The sequence below is a fragment of the Neolamprologus multifasciatus genome, chromosome 15, assembly GCF_963576455.1.
Source record: "Neolamprologus multifasciatus chromosome 15, fNeoMul1.2, whole genome shotgun sequence".
In the NCBI taxonomy this organism is placed as follows: domain Eukaryota; kingdom Metazoa; phylum Chordata; class Actinopteri; order Cichliformes; family Cichlidae; genus Neolamprologus; species Neolamprologus multifasciatus.
Window position 1 is genome coordinate 15579133 of NC_140453.1, and position 14876 is coordinate 15594008.

The window sequence follows — 14876 nt, forward strand, 5'->3', positions numbered from 1 at the left end:
TATGCCAGGGACTCAGCCAGTGCACCCCACAAAACACATTGTTTTATCAGAAAGGCAACATAGCAGCTGCAGCATTGTGGACTGTGGATAATCTGGCAGCAAGAGCCATCGTGGATTTGTGCTTGTGAGCTTTCCTGCTGTGGGGATGAGTGTGAAGAGCAGGGTGCATTAGAGGATCACCGCTGTAATGGTGTAATTCAGGATTCCTGTTTAACGGGAATATATGTTTATTTTAAAGAGTGGGTGGGCATGAGTGGTTCCTTTACTGGAGTGACCATTAACACAGGAAGATGCACAGGGATTACCCATGAAGGGAGGAATTAGGAAAGAGATGGAGGGAAAAGGCAAGAGCTTGGAGAGGAATTAAGAAGAGAGGAGTTTAAAAGAGAGAGTAAGGGGGGAGGAAATGAAATAAAAGAACTTCTAAGGCAAACACAAACCTTTTACAAGCTAGTTTAAGATTGTAAATATTGTTTACAACGTATTCTGTGCATTTTTAGTTAAAGGAATTATTCAAAATTTGGAAAAAGTTTAAAAAAATACACCTGTTGACACCTCTAAAGATCAATAATTAACATAACACATAATACCTTTGTTTAAACTATACATAATCCAAAATGTTAAGATCTTAGGAAGTTGTAGTTCAACAGGAAATTATGCGCTATATTTCATTAATCTGGATAAAGTGTGACCCCATGATCAACCCCACCTACCCTTTTGCAACATCTGTTTTTGAGAAAAAGTCTTTCGGAGGATAGAAAACATTCTAGCATTTGACCTTTCGGGAGCATTTCCCCAAGACATCAAGCCAAGGAGAAGAGAGTGTGCTCATCTACTGGAGCAATTTCTATTAGATGAAAGATGAGAACAGCTCATCTGTGAGAGCACTAATTTCTTAGTATTTTAAACATTTCTCCCTGCTACACTTTTACTGATGATTAATTCATCAGTACGCCACCCATAAAACATAAAACCTAGATTACAAAAAGCTCATAATGCAGCAGTCTGTAGAAGACCTTGTTTCACTGGTAACTGGTATAGAGGAACCGCAGGCAGGCGCAGCAACTTCTTGTAAGTCAGGAAATTCTTAAGGTGTGTTCAGAAGCAGAAGCTAATTTTAACCTTGTAGCATTCATGCAAATTGGAGCACTCGTAGCTTTAAGCTACCTAGCAATGAACACAGCCACTTCACATGTAGGAGCGTGCCTGATTATGTGTGACACCTCAACCCCAGTTGAGTTTTTTCCCTCATGTTTCTCTAGTTGTACTCCTTTCCTATCAGTTCTGTGATTCACTTTATTAAATATATGAATAATGCCGCAGGATTAGTGAAAGGTTTCAAAAGAAAATCCACATTGAGTCACACCACCTGCAAAATCTGCCTTGTTTCTGTCCAACTCTAAACTGGGGATGTGATAAGTAGTAACTACCAAACCCAAAGATGACACCCACTCAATACAGTGAAATTGCTCTCCTGGGAAGTGAGCCAAAAAAAAGTTTTCCTTCACACCACTACATATGCACATTTCCTTCCCCTCCTGGCCCAGCTGTGGGTTCATGCTCAGCTCAAAGAGTTTTACATTTTACAGAAATTGTTAAGAAATATGTTCTAAAACACTTCTTCAGTAGAGAATCAGAGAGGAGAAACACACAGAATTTCTTGCTAGCAAGGGCAGCCTAGAGTGAGACTCAGAGACTCGCCCTGAGGACTTGCCCTGGTCCTTTATTTATACACTTCAGTGGGTGCTTGTGTGGTGTGTGTGTGGTGTGTGTGTGTGTGTGTGAGGGGGGGTCAGAGTGTGACCCCATAAAGACTTCCCTAAAACTGCTGGTCTGGAAAGTCCAGCAGTTCATCAAACCAAAACCACTTAGACTGGAAACAGATATAACTACGTTAATCCTACCGTAAAACAATAAAACAAGGTACGAACTTTCCCATGCTCCTAGGATGTGGGGGTGAAAGCCAGAACACCCTGGAATGTTACAGACTTCCTAGGATGAGACATCCTTTCAATAAACACAAATGATTACATGCAGTATTCTACCATATACAAACTTATATCATTAAAAGATTATACTGACTACTAAGTACAATTTTCCATTGACATTCCCTCCTGTTGTCAGTATAAATTTAAGTGAGATATCAGTATGTAACACCTTGTTGTACATTTTCTGTCACATCGTCATTAGTCACACAAAGTCTTCATGTTCCAACAGGTCGGAGTCATTATCATCACTTGTCACGGCTATGTATGCAGCAACAGTGGAAAATATTATGCGGTTAATCAAGAGTTTTAAACATGGCAGTATACATGTTACAAAGACACAAAATAAAAGTAGAAATATCCCAACTCCGATGAGTCGTCCTTTTAGCACCTGTAACCAGGAGCTAATGTAAAGCCAAGAAAACCAGTCACTTGTATCACTCATATAGTCCTGATTTTGGGCCTGCTGGATTTGTCTCAAAGGCGTGCTGGGCATATGAGAGCAGACATAATAGTCTGTATTTGCCGATTCTGTCTTTGTCCTGTAAAGGTGAGCGTCGTAGTCAAGGTAACCAGGAGGGTCCACCTTCCCATGGCTACGTACAGGTCCGTCACACCCTACTACTTGGTTACTCTAGAGTTGGCCAATGGCTGGAGGTTGAAGTGCGAGCAATTCCCTACGGGCGCCCAATCAGCACTTCCCCCTCGCCACTGAAGCAACCAAGTGAGGGTGAAACTTTCCTCTACTAGTTGATTTCTGTGGAGGAAGTGGAATCCTCTGGGACCTCAACCTTTTTGCAGTGGCTCTGATGTATCCAGGAGGGTCTCTCCACTATTTTGCAGGCAGATGGAGTGGTCAGAAGCACTTGAAATGGCCTCTATCAACCCCCATCACCTTGCTTTAGGCCTTCGTCCTGCGATAGGAATACTTATGACTCTTCTACTGTCCATCCTCTGCAGAAAAACCCCTCTGTGGAAAGGGTGCTGGGTCCAGTTATCTTACTGCTGTTATGATCCCAGCAGTCTTCAGAGTGTCATCATATGCACAGTACAGTGACACAGCATTAGGTGATGTTCATAGGAAACTGCTGTCATCACCACCATAGCTTCTGGTTCCTGTGCTTTTCACAGAATCATGATGTCATCCTCGGACTCCCCCTGCGCTGTCGATGGAGCTTGGCACGCTCCCCTCATCCTTCAGGTGCCCGTCTGTTGTCCACAATCTCCTCTGTTGGCCTCTGGAAATCCCCCTTGGCACAGCTCTCATTCCAACGCAGTTTCGTGGTCCTTGCTGTGGCTCCAAAGTCTGATCTCATGATGGGCCCCAACCAGCTCGACCTTTGACCTCAACCACTGCCTGGGCTGTCAGCTATGCCTGGAATGGTTCTTGTTTCTCACTGGGCCTCTGAAGATTTCTCAGGAGATGACTGCTGCACCTGTACTTCCTTGCTAGGAGGAAAAACTTCTATTTGGAGAGCATGTCAACAATCATCAAACCACATTCTTTAGTTCAGTGAACTTCACTTATAGGCCATCAAAGCCTCATCTGAGCATGGATGCACCACTTGCATAGGTTTGATACCCGTTGAATGAACTGTTAATCACACAAATCACTGCAAAAATCATATAAAACATAGTTTAATGTTAATTCATTGTTTCATGTTAATCCTGGACCCCTCCTCTTGACGCATGGACACTCCCATGAGTCAACTCATCAAAACCAGATTCCTGTCTTAAAGAAAAAGGTTAGCCAAATCATGTCCTAGGCAACATCAGGGCATCTCCTCCTCTGGAGCAGCACCACCCCGGACCTATAATCCTGCAATAAAAGATGTTAGTGTGTTTTGCATATTAAGTTTGCTTAAAAACTGGCTCCGCTAGGAGCCTGCATACACACCATCATGGACTGGAAAACAAGATCTGGAAGTGAAATCAAACTTCACACTTATAAACAACTATATCATAAGAGTAATAAAGCATTCAACATCAGCAAGACAAGTATCATGTGCAGGTTTTTTCAAATCAGTAAACTACAATTATTTCCATAAACACTGCATCTCTTATTTATTTTTCTCATGTCACCTGTCCGCTTCTGCTGAATTCTCTACATGTACTCTTAGAAAAACAAACATTACGTGCTAACACCTGCTGCTCTCTGGCAGCAGCACCATGCTCTCCCTTGTTTTAAATACACTTTAGAGCAACACGCAGCAACACTACACTTGAGCGGGAGGAGGGAGGTATGGGGTCTTAACACACCCCCGTTCTCTGCTAGCCATCGGGGCGGGGGGGCTGGGAAGAGATGCTGGCTGTCCGATTGGCCTCCCTGCTGCTGCGGAGCCTGGGGCGGTCTGCTTGCCTCCACCCCGGAGGGAAGGGTAATATCTCTTGGGTCTGGGTGCCGTTTCCATCTCTGGGGGTGAGGATACCTGGACCCGGGGTATAGAGTATGTTTGGGGAGTGTGATTGTGTGTACATGTCCATTTACGTTTATTCCTACGTTGGGCGAGTGCTGAGTGTTTGTATATGTGTGCATGAGGGTGGGAATGCATGTCTGTGTCTGTGTGTGCCTGTTTGTCTGTGTCTATATGTCAGGTCGGGTCTTAGACTCCACCTCTCTGGGAACTCCAAGGCCCTCCAAAGTGTGGAGGCCTATCTCCCCTCACCACACTCCCTGCCGGTGACTGATGCCCTCAGGGGTCTGTGCATTGTTGGTTCTTGGTGTCTGGGGCTGGGCGCTCGGGTATGTACCGGCTCACTCCCGGTGGCTACTTGGCGGGGCCTGGCGCCTGCTGCTCGGTCAGGCCTCTTCCGGGGCGCGGGGGGCCCTCGGGCCTCCGGCCTCTGTGCCTGCGGCTCGGTTCACTCTGGCACAGCTGGCTGCCGGCGGAGCCGGCGGGCACGCCGGTGCAGCCCCCTCTAGCTCCTGCCCGGTGGCTACTGGGTGACCCCTCGTCTGGGGATCCTCAGCCCTTCCCATGAAGGTGGCACGGATGCCCCTCCGGTGGTCCTCCTTGGGCTCTTGCACTCTGGGGCCTCTGGATGTCTGGGGCCTGGATCTCCTCCATGCCTGCTTCATGCCCTGGGGGACGGGGCTATGGCTCTCTACATCCTCTAGCAGACCATTACATGGGGAAACCATTTGAATACAAGCGCGCCGATCCACACAGGTGTGCACACGGGTGTTCACTGTTCGTAGACTTAAATCACACCTTTCTTGGCTGCTACTTCAAAGCACATTGTGCGCTGTCTGTCCTGCGTGCTGCACAACAACATTCAATATTTAGTATTTACTGCTGTTTACACTTAGCTAGATTAATGCGATGGTGTTGTGTATAGTATGTTGCTTTGTTTTGTTTTTTTTGCTTGTTTTCTATTCTTTTTCTCTCAACAGGTGATCCCGGAGATATTTTTTCTTCCCCCCTTTCTCACTGTCCCTCTCCCCTTCTGTTTTTCTTTTCCTTCCTCTTTCTTTCTCCCTTTCCTATCCCTCACTCATGTCTGTCCCGTCTGTAACAACTGAAAATAAAATAAATAATAAAAACAAAGGTCGATCAAATGGACCAATACGGCAATGCCATGATGATCCATTTGGCAAAATAAATCCATTGGGTATCCTTGTTGGTCTTCAGACAACAATTCTGATGGCTAAAGAACCAAATGGGACAGGCGAAAAAAAAAAAGAAAAAAAAAAAAAAAAAAAACAAAACATTAGCAACACACATTGACCATCCCGATGGTCAGACACAGGTCGACAGTTTCCAGAGGTGCCATAAAAAGACCATAAAGTTAGCCATCCATAGCTGTGGAAAGAAGTGATACTAGTTTTCAACACAGGAAACTTCTCATCAACATATAGCCTGTAACTACAATTTTCTTCATACAAAATCTCAGTAATCCTGTGGTAGAAAAACATTAACTAGTTGTCCTGTTATAAATTACATGATCAAACCACATGAAGAATTGTAATGCTGTAGAGAAGAAAATGTAAATGTTAGCGCTGCGCGGGTGTATACACTCTTTCTCACAGTAATCTCTGTGAGCAACACAAACCCATGAATAACACACCCCTGGTAGATTCACAAACACAGAAAGTGGCATTTAAAAGTTAAATCGATATGCAACCTCAGATGTTGCTGTCATCTTTCTGCTCCTGTAAAAAGAAACACGTAAATTCATCCACCCTTTTGGCCTGTCTAGGTGGAGGTTAACTTTGAGTCGTGGTCAAGTCTTGTCAGGTTTTATCAGTCAGTCAGTTTGTTTTTATTTCCATTTATTCATTCATTCATCCATTCTTTCTTTCTTTGCTGATAGTGGAAACTATCGCCGCATTTGATTTCCACCCTCAGCAAAATGACGTCATTTCAAAAGAAAAAGAAGAACTTTAGATCGGATTACCTCGCTGAATCCTTTTTAGGCAGGGACTCTCATTTTCTAATTGTCCCAGATAAGTGACTTTCTCCTGAGCCCATTTCAATGTGGAGAAACTCACTTGTAACAATTTTCTTGACGACGTATCGTATAGCGCTTCTAATCGTGCAGATCTGCTCAAACAGAGATTATCAAACAAAACTTTCAGTGCACTGGGAAAGTATCAAAATAAAAAGGCCTTGTTAAGTCATGACGCATGCTCCTCATCTCAGGAGGGTAAATCATACCATTAGCATGGTTTATCATACTATCATACTAATTGGCAGGCTCAACTTCACAACAAAAGAAAAATCATCAGCTAGATTCACTCCAAACCAACCATCAGCTGCACAACACACAACATAACCCTAATATGTTATGAGTTTAATCCCCAGGTCTGTGCTCTTCACTCATTTAGGCCACACACCCATTTTATTCAGTTTTCCCTTTTCCCTTCATCATAAAACATGTGACATGTTGTCAGCTATTTCACAAAAGACGTTTGTTCTTATGTATTCAGAGTTGTGTATCTAGGTACAGGATTCACTCGCACATCAAAACAGGAAACTCAGTGTTTTAGAGTCTCCACTCTAACAAACTCCAACACATCTCATTCACTCGTGCTAAGATTCAGTCACCTTTCCTCAATCTAGGAACGATCAACTAATTTGCATATCAGCTATTAACCCACTAAGATGACAGGACAACAGAAATGCATGTTCAAAATGTTATCACAAAAATAGAATTTCCCTCATACAGTAAATTACTTATGCTGCATCAATCAAGCAGGAAGCATCTCCCAATTCACTATATTAACAACTAAATTTATTGTCTGATTTCTGGTTGGTCAAACCAGAATCTTTTTGGCACGCCACAAAAGTTCAACTGTTGTCCTGCAACCTAGAGAGTCAATTTTTGGCATTGGATAACTTCAGCATTTGATAACAAGTGTCTGTTAAATTCACACTATTTTAACACTGATGAGAGATAACAAGCTAATTTTCATTGCATGTGTGTTTGTGTTATTAGGCAGGTTTAATGCATGTCTGTGGAGCTGCATATCCAGCAGAGCATGTTCTTAAAGCTGCCTTTCCTACACATTTCTCTGCTATTATTTAATCATTTTGTAACTGATGTGCTATGAGTCCACTGATCTTTGCATCACTTCTCGTCACACTAAGTGACTTGGACAAGATGGTAAACAGACTCACATGCTTAAGATGTTGTCTAATCTTTATGAGCTCTCTTGTGTTTGGAAGTGTTAGTAGGGTTAATGCATATTCTGCTTGTGTGTGTGATTTTGTATGTTTCTTTTTGCAATGTTTCAGACTCCTTCACAATTTCCCACTTAAGCAGTCAGTTTTGTTTTTCCCAGGTTTGCTAACCCAAATTTTGATTTCCCAGATTAAACAACAAAATTCCTATGTGTTCTCACCACTCCTCTCACTCTGTTGTCCTCTCCCATTTCAACAGTCCAATAGCAGGCAGTTCTCCTTCAGCTTTGTCCTGTGTTTCACTGTCTCTTCTTGCCATTTTCTCCAAAGGTGGCAAATGTCAAACTCCAACAGTCTCCTCAGTTCTCCTCAAATGTTCTTGTCACATGCACAGTGAATTTGCAGCTTGTTGGGAACACAGTGCCATTCATCCAATCATTCAGGATGATGGGTTTGCTCTTCTTCTCTGATGCTGTTTGTCCACACTGCTACTGCTTGCTGGAACTCTTTTCTCAGGACTTTGCTGCTGTCTCTTTATCTGCCATGTCATTGCTCTTTGGAGCTGCATTCCTTGTCTTCAGGGAGGAGTGAGAGCTCGCTTGTGAGTTTGAGAGACACATTGATTCAGGTCTGCTTTTCATCTGAAAGTGACAAACTAAGACATTTTCATTATTATTATCACTGCTTAATCAACACACACAACTCTCTCTCTCTCTGTTTTTGTGAACAGTCCTTTCTTAAAAGCAGAAAATTGTAGTTGTTCTTGGCTGATCAACACAAAACCTTTTTCCTATGATTATTTTTCATCTACAATGTAAATTTTGTCTCTTTTTCACTCTTTTTTTTTACAATAGCTGGTGACCTGCAGAATCACCGCTCTCACAATCAGAGGCAATTACTTTTACACAGCGCACAAAAACACTGTGACGTCAGACACATTCACACTCACTTTTTCATCTGTATAAATAAATCATATGGCCAATGGCATGTGCCATGGTGATCCATAAATATGATCACAAATTTATTGAATTATTTTCAACCCAACAAAACAAATAAACAAAAACATAATGCTGATGCTATGAACACTCCACACACATGAGTCAAGATGCAGGAAAACTGCTCACGGAAACGCTTCACACTCCAGTTATCATAGTTATCATAGTTTAGTTTCCCTCTCTTTTATGAGTTCTTAGCCAGATCTCAATCTGATAATGTGTAGCTTGCTCATCAGCTCAGAAGAGACCACAACGCAACCTCACACAGTGGTTGCGTGCTTTGCCCCACAGTGGCAAAGACTTGCACTTTCATATTCAATTCAGCTTCTCCATCATGTAGTTTTCAGCTGTGTCATACAGGGTTCAGTATATTAGTTGTTTTCATAGGTGTGCTCTATATCTCAACAATGGCTCATATTAGGATGACAGTTTTTCAAACAGGTCAAGTGTCTCTATGCACGTAATTAGTTAAAGTTTTTACCTATTTTACTTCATATGTCATTGTACTGAATTTGAGCAACCCTAAGCTTAATGCAGATTACTTTCAACAATTATCCACCTCACATCATAACTGACTGAGGTGCCTCTTCATATTAATATTATTTCATCATTAACACCAGTTTACAGGTTGTTATCCTTGCTATTATTAGTATGAATACATTAAAGATAAGTTGTAATTTAGACTTTTGTTTATTTTACTTTATTCCTCTTGTATTTATATCTATTCAGTCGGGTCTGTTTCCAACCCTTTTTAAACTACTACTACTTTGATCTCTAATTTTCACTTGGTGAGGGATTATTACGTTCTTCCTAGTCTGAACTGCTCTCTTCACCTGAGCTGCTATCCTATTCTGAGTTACTGTCTTCTTTGTTTCTTACAGTCACGTACAAAATGTCCCTCTTTTCCACACCTCCAGCATGTGGCGCTAAAGCCACTGTTTGGTGTGTGTGTAGCTCTGCCTCTACCTCTTGCTCTTCCACTATGCATTCCTCTCCCTTTCTTTTGGATTAGTCCTGCTCCGGCTTGTTGTTTTTCTAAACATTTCTCATCAGGTGTTAATTTCGCTTGTTTATTCTCCATTTTCAAAGATTTTGCTGGGCCGTCGCTGGCACGCTTGACTTCAGAGTGGTTTACTGATACGGCCTTCAACTTCACCCTAACGGTGAAGCGGTATCAGTTTTATGAGATGAAACTCAACCGTTCTCCTTTGTCACCAGTACTTGAACCTCAGCAAAGAAAACAAAAATGGAAGTAGTTCAGCAGCTTATTGTGCTGTAAAATCAATTATTACTTCCAGACACACACACACATATAGACATTTGCGCGCTAATTTGTCACGAAGTATTTCACGGCTACCTCTAAACCCAGTCTAAACACAGTTCCTTTTGGCGAACTTAAACCTAATTTGTCACGAAGTATTTTCAGCTACCTCTAAAACTAGTCTAAACACAGTTCCTTTTGGCGAACTCAACCTATTTTATCTTTTTACGAAGTAATTACGACTACTTTTAAAACCTAAATTTAATTCAGTTCCTTTCGGCGAACTCAACCTAATTTATCACGTGACTTTAAACCTTTGCGGCCATTTTATATACCAAAATAGTGTTTCTCACCCTCCGACGTCTCACTGGTGATTCGGATCATCAGACTGAATCCCAGCGCCGTGGACCAGGCCACCGGCCCAGACCCGAATTCAAGTCCTGGGGCTCTCTCCTCATCTAAGAGGGCTGTGCACAGGCTTCAGTGCTGGTTCCCCACGGCGTCAGGAATCAGTGCTGGATCTTGGAACAGAGTCACAGATAACAGTTCTGATGTTTTCTGCTCCGGCTACGAAGGACCAAATAATGTTAAGAAATATGTTCTAAAACACTTCTTCAGTAGAGAATCAGAGAGGAGAAACACACAGAATTTCTTGCTAGCAAGGGCAGCCTAGAGTGAGACTCAGAGACTCGCCCTGAGGACTTGCCCTGGTCCTTTATTTATACACTTCAGTGGGTGCTTGTGTGGCGTGTGTGTGGTGTGTGTGTGTGTGTGTGAGGGGGGGTCAGAGTGTGACCCCATAAAGACTTCCCTAAAACTGCTGGTCTGGAAAGTCCAGCAGTTCATCAAACCAAAACCAATTAGACTGGAAACAGATATAACTACGTTAATCCTACCGTACCTTGTTTTTTTTTAAACAATAAAACAAGGTACGAACTTTCCCATGCTCCTAGGACGTGGGGGTGAAAGCCAGAACACCCTGGAATGTTACAGACTTCCTAGGATGACACATCCTTTCAATAAACACAAATGATTACATGCAGTATTCTACCATATACAAACTTATATCATTAAAAGATTATACTGACTACTAAGTACAATTTTCCATTGACAGAAATACAGCTGATTATGGTAGGCTCTATGGAGGTTATACAAATGTAATTAAAGCTTCATAATAGAGGGGGAAAAACAACCTTGTTTAGAAATCTCTAGCTGGTTTTTATCATCCTGGTGTATGGAAAAATATTTTTTTGGCCATCAGGGAAATTTTGTGGTTGTTGTTGACCACTGTGAAAAACTGGCAGCAAAGACGAGTGGCAGCTGCTTATATTGCCAAATAGATGATAATTTTAACCTCTCCAAAATGTTTAAACAGGAGTGCTAAAATTCCCATAATGTTTAAAAACTGATTTTTTATTTTTTTGTAACACTCAGTAGCTGTTGATAGGATATGCTCTGTTTCATTATAAGATAGCAAATCCTTCACCTGTATTTTTTACAGCCCACTATAAAAAAAAACATTATGAGCCAGCAGCAGTATTGAAACTGACTGCATAATTTGAGATTTCCTTAAAAAATAATTAATTTCTCTCAATAAATGTGTTTTCTGCAATTGCATAATTCCTCTGGAATCCCCCAGAACAATATTTTAATGTTTTACTTTCTTAAATATTGCATTTGAATCCCATACATCAATAGTCTCATTTTTATAGTAGTTTAATTTTAATGAAGAGAGACAGAATATGAACAACAATCCAGAAAAAAATCACATAAAAGTTATAAATATGATTTTCATGCCACTGAGTGAAATAAGTATTTGATTCCGAAGCAAAACAAGCCTTAGTATTTGGTGGAGAAACTCTTGTTGGCAACTAGACATTTCTACAAACTCAGAAGGGATTTTGGCCCATTCACCATTACAGAAACTTTCTAAATCCTTCAGGTTTCTTGGCTGCTTAGCAGCTCAAAGTTTCAGCTCCCTCCACAGACTTTCGAGGCCTGAGCTGGATACTGGCTAGGCCACTCCATGACCTCAATGTGCTTCTTCTTTAGCCTCTCCTTGGTTGCCTTGGTGGTATGTTTTGGGACATTGTTATGTTGTAATAACCATCCATGACCCATCTTCCGTGTTCTGGCTGAGGGAAAAAGGCTTTCAAGATTTTATAGCCTCGTCCATTCTGTCATTCTGTACCCTTAACAGAAAAACCGCCCCAAAGCATAGTGTTTCCACCTCTGTGCTTGACTGTGGGGATGGTGTTCTTTGGGTCAAATTCAGTGTTTCTGTTCTTCCAAATACAGTGGGTTGATGCCGTAGAGCTCAATTTTGGCTTCATCTGACCATAGCACTTTCTGATAAACCTTCTCTGAATCATATACTGGCAAACTAGAGACTTGTATATGTGCTTTCTTCAGGAGGGGGGCCCTGCAGGTGCACAAAATTTCAGTTCATTACTGTGTAGTGTACACTATGGTGTTCTTGGTGACTGTGGCTCCAACAGCCTTCAGATCATTAACAAGCTCCTCCCATGTAGTTCTGGGCTGATCCAACACCTTTCATATTTCTTCCATTACTGAATAATCATACCAACAGTTTTCACCTTCTCACAAAGCTTCTTGCTGATGGTCCCATTCCAACCCCCTGCAGGTCTACAGGCTTGTCCCTGATGTATGCCAAGACTTGACAGCTCTTTGGTCTTTCCCATTGTGGTGGAGAGTTGGAATGAAAATCAGATCAGAAAGTAGATCAGCAGTTTCTGAAATACCCAGACCAGTTGGCTTGGCACCACCAATCATGCCACACCCAAAATCACTTAAATCACCTTTCTTCCCAATTCTGATGCTCAATTTAAGCCTCATCGGGTTGTCTGGACTGTGTCTATGTGCCTAAATGCCCTGAGTTGCCACCATGTGATTGGCTGATTAGAGTTTTTAACAGCTGAACAGATGTACATGATAATGTTTCCTATGGGTGTATTTATGTCACAAGTTCTTACCAAAAGAAAATACAAAATTTTAAATGTCCTGAATCTTGTAATGTCTTTATCTTAGAGTCTTAGAGTATAGGTACAAAGGTGCATAAAATTTTTCCAAATCTTTCAAATGTCTAGTTTTAGCCATGATTGCTGGTTATTTAGAACCCATGCTTAATCTCAAAACCAGTAGAATGTCATCACAATGTCCATTTGGGCTGAGTGACAGTTCCATTTTTAGAGCAGGATATCATGGGATTTTTGTGCCTTATGTTATGTTTGAATATTGTGTGGTTTCATAGAAATTTGTCCCCGTTTCACATTATTACAATGATGTCATTGGCATTAAGTGGTCTGCTTAGTGAAGAGACCAGGAATTCAAAAGGGATTAAATTCATTCATCCTCCGATCCACACAGATGAATGGGTATGCACGACCAAGATGCTTGTTTTTTGAGTGCAGTTTGGTGCCAGTGACTACAGCATGAAAGGCACAGGGATGGTCAACCTGGGTATGGGTTCATGATATGACATCAACCAGCAGATTGGAGGTGCATGTTGAGTGGAAAGCAGCTCTCTTAGTGGCCTCCAGAGGGCAGAGCGGCCTCTCTGCCCCTGGGTGATTCTGCCCTGTGCTCTGGGCTTAGCTGCTCGTTACATTAAAACAGGGGCTTCTGTGACAGAGTCAGCATTATGAAAGCTAAGAGGATTAGCTGATGGACATTTCTGGCGTTGCCGGTCAATTATCAAAATGAAAAGCAGTGACTGGGCAAGGCCTGGCATGCTCTATGGCACAGAAGAGCTCCTCTCTCTCCTTCTCATCTCCACTCTAGCTCTCCATCTCCCACTCAGCTTCTGTCTGTCACAGGTTACTGAGGTTTAGGCAGGGAGGCGGAGAAATAAATAAAGGCGTCATTGGTGCCTTTCTGAACATGACATGGTTATCTGTGTGAGCCACGGATTAAAAAAGAGCATTTAAAATTTAATGTTTCTAAAGTGCAAAACTGTATGTTATGCAACTGTGTAAAAACAGGCCTGCATGTCAGCCAGCCATCCATGCTCCTCCAACCATGTGCATGATCATCCGTCCCCACATACACTCCCTCACACTGCGTGCTTCGCTACTGTGTACGTGTGGGCATGTGGGCATGTGTGGGACTGTGTAGCCCCCTGTGATTGTTTAGCACGCTATGATAATAGGAGGAGTCTCCACCACTGTGATGTCACGCTGCCAGCACGTGTGATGCTGGAGTGTTGGGGGTGATTTGTGGGGAGGCAGGATGGGGAGAGGGTTTGTTTTGGTATATCCAGAAAAGTGACATTCCACAGCTGCCCGTGTTAAGGATCTACCCCGGGGATTCACACAACACTGCGACTGTAATCAGCCAAGTCAGTGTGCCACCACGGCTGCAGCGGACACATCACGCCGGCAGTGACACCGTGCCTCCCCTTCCATCCTCAGCACTCGCTTTTATCGCCCAGCTTTAATACAAGCAGTCACACCTCACTGGGGCACGGCAGAGGTGAGGCTGTATATCCACGTGTGCCAGAAAAAGATAAGAAAGCAAACTAATCAAGTGTTTCTCTTATTATTATTTTAAAGCCAGGAAGGCAACATTTATGTTTATTTCTATAACTGTGAGACAGTTACTTAACATATAAAAAGAGCAGTAATCCTGGCTTACTACAAGCAGGCTGAATTATATTCAATCCCAATGATCACTTTCGGGGACAATGTCATCTCGGCGCTGTATTACAGATGGTCCTGCTGCATGGGCAGATTTGATATGGGTATTCAGAGGCTGCTTACATACAGCTGAAAAATGTCTCCATCTGGTGTCACTACACAACTAGCTAAACTAATAGGTAGCAAAGTATTTGTAGTGATAGACTGATCAGCATATGTGACACATCATATGCTTATTTTTTTGTGTTATCAGTCTGCAGTTAGTTTCGCTTATTGGCTTATTTTCATTTTTGCACTGGTTAGGTTTATCATTGTCTGGTTGTGTGTGTATTCCTCAATATCAGTTGATCTGAATT

The 14876-nt window shown here is 42.3% G+C and overlaps 1 long non-coding RNA gene across 1 annotated transcript in view; it reads left to right on the forward strand.

Annotated features, from left to right (window-relative positions):
- LOC146501814 (uncharacterized) overlaps positions 1 to 14876 on the forward strand; it is a 241977-nt gene that overhangs the window by 126732 nt on the left and 100369 nt on the right. The window lies entirely within an intron of this gene.